Source organism: Aotus nancymaae, unplaced genomic scaffold, assembly GCF_030222135.1.
Source record: "Aotus nancymaae isolate 86718 unplaced genomic scaffold, 86718_ANA_hifiasm-v0.15.2.pri h1tg000059l, whole genome shotgun sequence".
Classification (NCBI taxonomy): Eukaryota; Metazoa; Chordata; class Mammalia; order Primates; family Aotidae; genus Aotus; species Aotus nancymaae.
Window position 1 is genome coordinate 49,159,587 of NW_026988473.1, and position 8,086 is coordinate 49,167,672.

Sequence of the window (8,086 nt, forward strand, 5' to 3'; positions counted from 1 at the left end):
CTATTAGGATAGTAATACTTAACCTCACAAAGTTGTGAGGATAATGTGAGATAGTGTATGAAAATACCTGGCACGGTAATCCCAGCACTTTGGGAGGCCGAGGCGGGCGGATTATGAGGTCAAGAGATTGAGACCATCCTGGCCAACATGGTGAAACCCCGTCTCTACTAAAAAAAATACAAAAATTAGCTGGGCATGGTGGCGTGTGCCTGTAGTCCCAGCTACTCAGGAGGCTGAGGCAGAAGAATTGCTTGAACCCGGGAGGCAGAGGTTGCAGTGAGCCAAGATCGCGCCACTGCACTCCAGCCTGACAACAGAGCGAGACTCTGTCTCAAAAAAAAAAAAGAAAGAAAGAAAATACCTGGCACATGGTAGACACTTTATAATATTATTAAAATGTCTTCCGCCACCTCATAAATATAATTTTGGAATTGGAAATAACATAAGAGTTTATCTAGTCCAGCTCCGTAATACCAATAAGCTGAAAGCCGAAGGAGGTGAAGCTTCATATCTCCCATTTCTACCTGCTCCAGCTTATCTGGCTCATCTCCTATACGTGATACATGTTGATACACTATGTCCTATATATTGACACAGTTGCACCTCAGATCCCTAATAGAAGCTTATTTGAGAAGATTTTTTAATCTTCCCTTTGAGTGAGGCTAAATATGTATCTTCCCTGTTCCACTGGCCCAGAATAGCTTTCTTGTCTTGATCATTGTCTCAAGGTCAACTCATTCCTATGTGCCTCCTGCTGAAAGGGAAGTTTTCATCCCAACATTCTGGAATCCAAGTGATATGGCTAGGCTTTGTGTTCCCACCCAAATCTCATCTTGAATTGTAATCACCATAATCCCCACATGTCAAGGGAGAAACCCAGTAGGAGGTGATTGTATCATGGGGGCAATTTCCCCCATGCTGTTCTTGTGATAGGGAGTTCTCATGAGATCTGATGGTTTTATAAACATCTGGCATTTCCCCTGCTCACTCTTCTTTCTCCTGCTGCTATGTGAAGAAGGTCCTTGCTTTATCTTCACCTTCAGCCATGATTCTAAGTCCTGAGGCCTCCCCAGCCATGTGGAACTGTGAGTCAAATAAACCTTTTTCCTTTATAAATTACTCAGTCTCGGGTAATATTCTTTATAGCAGTGTGAGAGAATGGGCTAATACAATAAATTGGTACCAAGAGTTTGGGGCACTGCTGTAAAGATACTTGAAAATCTGGAAGCGACTTTGGGACTGGGTAAGAGGCAGATGTTAGAATAGTTCTGGAGGGCTCAGAAGAAGACAGGAAGATGTGGGAAAGTTTGAAACTTCCTAGAGACTTGTTGAATGGTTTTGACCAAAATGCTGCTAACGATGTGGACAATGAAGTCCAGGCTGAGGTGGTCTCAGATGGAGATGAGGAACTTCTTGGGAACTGGAGCAAAGGTCACTTGCTATACTTTTAGCAAAGAGACTGGCAGCATTTTGCCACTGCCCTAGAGATCTGTGAAACTTTGAACTTGAGAGAGATGATTTAGGGTATCTGGCAGAAGAAATTTCTAAGCAAAAGCATTCAAGAGGTGACCAGGTTGATTTTGAAAGTGTTCAGTCTTATGCATTCACAAAGAGATGGTTTGAAATTGGAACTTTTTTTTTAAAAGGGGGTCAGGCATAGTGGCTCATGCTCGTAATTCCAGCACTTTGGGAGGCCAAGGTAGGTAGATCACTTGAGGTCAGGGGTTCAAGACCAGCCTGGCCAACATGGTAAAACCCTGTCTCTACTAAAAATACAAACATTAGCCAGGCATGGTGGTGGGTGCCTATAATCCCAGCTACTACTCTGGAAGCTGAGGCTGAAGAATCACTTGAACCTGGAAGGTGGAAGTTGCAGTGAGCAGAGATCTCACCACTGCATTCTAGCTTGGGTGGCAGAGACTCCATTTCAAAAAAAAAGGGAAACAGAATGTAAAAATGTGGAAAATTTGCAGCCTGACCATGTAGTAGAAAAGAAAAAAACATTTATGGGGAGGAATTCAAGGCAGCTGCAGAAATTTCCATGAGTAACCAGAAGCCAAATGTTAATAGCCAGGACAATGGGACCAATGTCTACAGGGCATATCAGAGACCTTCACAGCAGCCCCTCCCATCACAGACCTGGAGGCCTAGGAGGAAAATACAGTTTTGTGGGCCAGGCCCCGCTGCTGCTCTGTGTATATAGCCTTGAGACTTGGTACCCTGCATCCTAGCTGTGGCTAAAAGAGGCCAAGATACAGCCTGGGCCATGGTTTCAGAGGGTACAAGCCCCAAGTCTTGGCAGCTTCCATGTAGTGTTGGGCCTGCAGGTGCACAGAAGACAAGAAGTGGGGTTTGGGAACCTAGATTTCAGAGGATGCATGGAAACACACTAATGTCCAGGGAGAAGTCTACTTCAGGTGCAGAGCCCTCACAGAGAACCTCTGCTAGGGCAGTGCGGGAGGGAAATGTGAAGTTGGAGCCTTCATGCAGAGTCCCCACTGGGGCACTGCTTAATGGAGCTGTGAGAAGTGGGCCACCATCCTCCAAACAGGTTGCACCATGAGCCTGGAAAAGCCAGAGACACTCAACACCAGCCATGAAAGCAGCAAGGGCAGGGGGCTATATCCTGCAAAGCCACAGAGGCGGGGCTGCCCAAAGCCATGGGAGCCCACCTTTTTCATCAGCATGACCTGGATGTGAGACATGGAGTCACAGGAGATTCTTTTGGAGCTTTAAGATTTAATGATTGCCCTGCTGGATTTCAGACTTGCATAGGGCCTGTAGCGCCTTTGTTTGGGCCAATTTCTCCCATTTGGAATGGGAGCATTTAACCAATGCCTGTACTCCCATTGTATCTTGGAAGTAATTAACTTGCTTTTAATTTTACAGGCTCCTAGGCAGAAATGGCATGCCTTGTCTCAGATGGGACTTTGAACTTGGACTTTTGGTTTAATGCTGGAATGAATTAACACTTTGAGGAACTGTTGGGATGGGAGGGGCTAGGGGTGAAATGATATGGCTGCTTTGTATTCCCACTCAGATCTCATCTTGAATTGTAATCCCCTTATTCTCCACGGTAGAGGGAGGAACCTGATGGAAGGTGATTGGAGAATGGGGATGGTTCCCCCCTGCCCCATGCTGTTCTTGTGATAGCGAGTGAGTTCTCACAAGATCTGATGATTCTATAAATGTCTGGCATTTCCCCTGCTCACCCTTCTTTGTCCTGCTGCCATGTGAAGAAGGTCCTTGCTTTTTCTTCACCTTCCACCACGATTGTAAGTGTCCTGAAGTCTCCCCAGCCATGTAGAACTGTGAGTCAATTAACCTTTTTTCATTTTTTTTCTTTTTGAGACAAGTCTCACTCTCATCCCCCAGGCTGGAGTGCAGTGGCACGATCTTGGCTCACTGCAACCTTCGCCTCCCAGGTTCAAGCGATTCTTTTGCCTCAGCCTTCCTAGTAGCTTGGATTACACTCACTTGCCACCACACTGGCTGATTTTTGTATTTTTTAGTAGAGATGAGGTTTCACCATGTTGGCCAGGCTTGTCTGGAACTCCTGACCTCAGGTGATCTGCCCACCTTGGCCTCCCAAAGTGCTGGGATTACAGGCGTGAGCCATCGTGCCTATAATCTTTTCTTTATAAATTACGTAGTATCAGGTAGCATCTTTATAGCAGTATGAGAATGGACGAGTACACCAAGACTCCCCTTCTAGACACCAGAATATATAATCTTGGTGCCAATTATTTATCTTACCATAGCTATAGATCAACCTATCTTTGGCTACTGAATCTCCCCTGTATTGCCAAACCTTCCTCTGCCATCAGCCAGGCCAAACAGGGAGGCAGTGTCTAATGCCTGTCTTAGAATGTCATAACTCACCAATAAGTTCTAAAATAGGACATTGCTACCAAGACATCATTCCTTATTATTACTGCGCATAGAAACTTCTTCCTCTGCCTACATTAAGACTTACTCATTTATAGTCTCCTAAGAGACCTCTTTATTTTTTCTATGTTTATATGTTGTCTCTCCAACAAGGCTATGACCTCTCTGGGGACAGTTACCTTATCTCCTACATTCTGTAGTCCTGTTGTGTGAAACAATTTAATCAATCCATAAAAGTAATCTTTTTTTTTTGAGATGGAGTCTCACACTGTCGCCTAGGCTGGAGTGCAGTAGCATGATTTCCACTCACTGCAACGTCTGCCTCAGCCTCCCGAGTAGCTGAGATTACAGGTGCCCACCACCATACCCAGCTAATTTTTTGTATTTTTAATAGAGCCGGGGTTTCACCAGGATGGTCAGGCTGGTCTCGAACTCTTGACCTTGTGATCCTCCCACCACTGCCTCCCAAAGTGTTGGGATTACAGGTATGAGCCACCATGCCTGGTCTCATAAAAATAATTTTTAAAACCTGGATTCAGACCAAATCTTCCAAAATTTTCCCACTCTCTGGACAAAGGCCCAGAAATAAAAAGAATAGAGTCCTTACTTAACTGAAATATTCAACCTATTTAAAGTCAAGCAAATCAAATCTCTTTGGCTTTATGGATTTCCATCTATTCCCACCCATTCTGAGTATTCCTGTTTTTTATCTTAGCTTTTGATTTCTTTCCACTGAGAGCTGCTCCTCTGCTCACCTTTAATTGCTCTTTCCGCTGATACTCATGGCACTTTGTACTTCCTCTTTCATAACACATCACATTTGGATTTATTTTTCACTATCTTTCTTCTCCCAAGGACTTTTAGTTACATGTAGGTAGAGGCCATTTCTTCCTTCTTCATTACCGCAGCATCTGAGCATGATGCCTGGCACATAGTATGCATTCAGTAAATATTTATTAAATGAATAACTCTGTGCCTGGCCCCAAGTTATACACTCTCACATTTCTCTCTGCCCCATATTTGTAAATTAACAAAATTTATTTCCCTTGTTAGTGCATTTGAGATTTTTTTCAAAGTGAGTTTTAAACGTAATTGATTCCAAAAGGAAGTTCAACAAACTACAAAAAGGGAAATTAAGATTTCAAAAGTATAAATTTTTATCTTTAATAAAAATTTTTTTTTAATTAATCATGCCACATGATTTTTAATTACGCATAAAGATCTAACATATCACCCAGGGACCATTTCACCCACTGCTCTGTTTGGCTGCCAGTCTTTTGTCTCTCTCTTCAGCAATGGTGAGGCGGATACCCTTTCCTCGGGTAAGAGAAATCCATGGTTTGTTGCCCTTGCCAATAACAAAAATATTGGAAAGTCAAGTGGCAAAGCTGTTGCCATTGGCATCTTTCACGTGAACCACATTGAAAGATCCAGGGTGCCTCTCTCTGTTGGTAATCACACCAATTCTTCCCAGGTTAGCACCCCCAGTCACCATACACAGGTTACCAGTGTCAAACTTGATGAAATCAGTAATCTTGCCAGTCTCCAAATCAATCTGAATGGAATCATTCACCTTGATGAGGGAATCAAGGTAGCGGATGGTGCGAGCATCATGAGTCACCAGATGAGGGATTCCTTTTGTGCCCACAAAGATTTTTTGTACTTTGCACAATTTGTACTTGGCCTCCTTAGGTGTAATACAATGTACAGCAAAGCAACCCTTGGTGTCATAGATCAGACGGAAATTCTCTCCCGTCTTGTCAATGCTGATGACGTCCATGAAACCAGCAGGGTAGGTTATATCAGTTCGGACCTTGCCATCGATCTTAATGAACCGCTGCATGCAAATCTTCTTTACTTCATCTCCTATCAGGCCATACTTAAGTCTGTTCCTTAGGAAAATGATGAGGGGGAGACACTCAACTTGTGAGGACCAGTGGATGGACGAGGAGCAAACACACCGGTCAATTTATCCAGCATCCAATGCTTTGGAGCTGCCACCCACTTCAGATGCTTCTTGGGACCATGAGCCATGGCTGCATTAGGCAAGGAAAGAGCTAATAAAATTTTTTTAAGAATAGCTTTCTGTTCTGACACATACTGATTAATAGCCAGGCTCATGATGCCTGTTTCACATCCTACTCAATGATGCCACCCACCTAATGTGTTCTTCCTTTGTCCCCTTTCTTCCCTGAGGTCTCAGGTATGTAAGTCCTGGGAGAAACTGCACATGAATGGGATAAAGGCCTTTTTTTTTTTTTTGATGAACTGCTGCTCTTATTCTTCTCCTGGTGCCTATTGGCAGTTTATCTTTCTGTGCATCTATCTGTAGTAGTTGGACCAATGGAAATGGCAAGCATCTTTAGTCAATTAGGAAAGAATTGTGTATTACCTTTGACTAATTAGTACCATTTCTTCCTAATTATCTCCCTTGGAGAGATTATTATGCCAAATTAAACTAAAAATTTTTAATTAAAGTCAAGCTAAATTTCATTTATCACTGTATCACCTCACCTTCTAGTCCAGTCTCTGTTATAAAGGATTGGTTTGAAAGTGCATTAGTCTGTGCAGGCTGCTATAACAAAATACCATAAAGCAGATAGATTTTAAACTGCAGTAATTTATTTTTGACAGTTTTTGAGACTGGAAAATCCAACAAAACACAGACTAGGTACAGCAGCTCACACCTATAATCCCAGCACCCTGGGAAGCCGAGGTGGGCAGATCACTTGAGGTCAAGAGTTGAGACCAGCCTGGCCAACATGGTGAAACCCATCTCTACCAAAAATAGAAAAAAAAAAAATTAGCTGGGCATGGTGGTGGGCACCTGCAATCCCAGCTGCTCAGAAGGCTGAGGCAGGAGAATTTCTTGAACCTGGGAGGCAGAGGTTGCAGTGAGCCAAGATCATACCACTACACTCCAGCCTTGGCTACAGAGTGAGACTTCGTCTCAAAGAAAAAAAAAAAAACGACAGATTCAGTGTCTGATAAGGGCCCATGTTCTAATACATAAATTCTGCCTTCTTGATGTACCTTTACATGGTAGAAGGCGCAAACAAGCGCCTTGGGCCTCTTTCACAAGGCAACTAATCCTATTGATGAAGGTTCTGTCCTCAGGATTTAATTACCTCCCACCAAGGGCCCCCATCTCTTAATACGATCACCTTGGGGGTTAGAATTTTGATGTATGAATTTAGGGGAGACACAAACTTTCAGACCATAACAGAGAGGGATTTGTTTGTGGTGGTGTGTACCTGTGGTCCTAGCTACTCAGGAGGCTGAGGAAAGATGATCCCTTAAGCCCAAAAGTTTGAAGCTACAGTGAGCTATAAACATGCCATTGCACTTCAACCTGCTCAACAGAGAAAGATGCTGTCTCTAAAAACTAATAATAAATGAAAAATAAAATAATAAGCCATGTAGATTGTTAAATGTCAGTATTTATATTATTCCTTTGATCAAAAGGAGCAAGGCTTTTTAGGAGCAGGATTTAATGGGTCGAGTTAGGGTGAAGTTTTAAAACTCTCTCAATTGAAGCATGGTATACCCACAATTGATTTATCAATTTCTGAACTTGGCCTTCTGGATCCATCTGCTCCTCACCCCCATCTCCCATGCCTGTTTTTGTCCCTGGCTTTTAATCTTTCTCTTCCTCCTCTTTCTCATTTTCTTGGTCTTGCTCTTGCTTACACTCTCTGCAATTTCTGCACAGCATAAAGGCACCCAGGCAAGGGTTTAAGATCTTCTGAAATCTACTGTACCATATCCACTAAACAAGCTATGGGTATTGGTGAGTGAGTTTGCCCCAATCTACAGGCTAGCAGAGGCCCTTCCTGATTCCTAGGCTTACTGTCAGCCAACTCCCACTTTATACATGTATAGTGACTCTCCAGCCTAGTGTGGCACTTCCTCTTCTTGGTTCTTGGGTCAGGCAAGTATCTAGCTGTGGTTTAATGTATTGTGGAGTTATCCTGGGGCTCTTTTCTGATTGACCTGAGATCGTATGGGTGCTGGTACAGCATTTAGGCCCTCTAACCCATATTGCCTGGTCTCAAATCCCAATTCTGTCATGTACTCATTTCTCTGTGCCTTGGCTTTCTTGTCTATAAAGAGAGAACAGTAATATCAACCATCTCCTGTGGTGGGTGTACACATGTAAAACACTTAAAGAAGTATAAAAGACAGTAAGCATTTAGTA

General features: G+C 43.2%; 1 pseudogene; it reads right to left on the reverse strand.

The window, feature by feature from the left end:
• Nucleotides 1–5,067: 5,067 nt before the first annotated feature.
• Nucleotides 5,068–5,927, reverse strand: LOC105720258 (small ribosomal subunit protein eS4-like; annotated as a pseudogene).
• Between the last annotated feature and the right edge of the window lie 2,159 nt (nucleotides 5,928–8,086).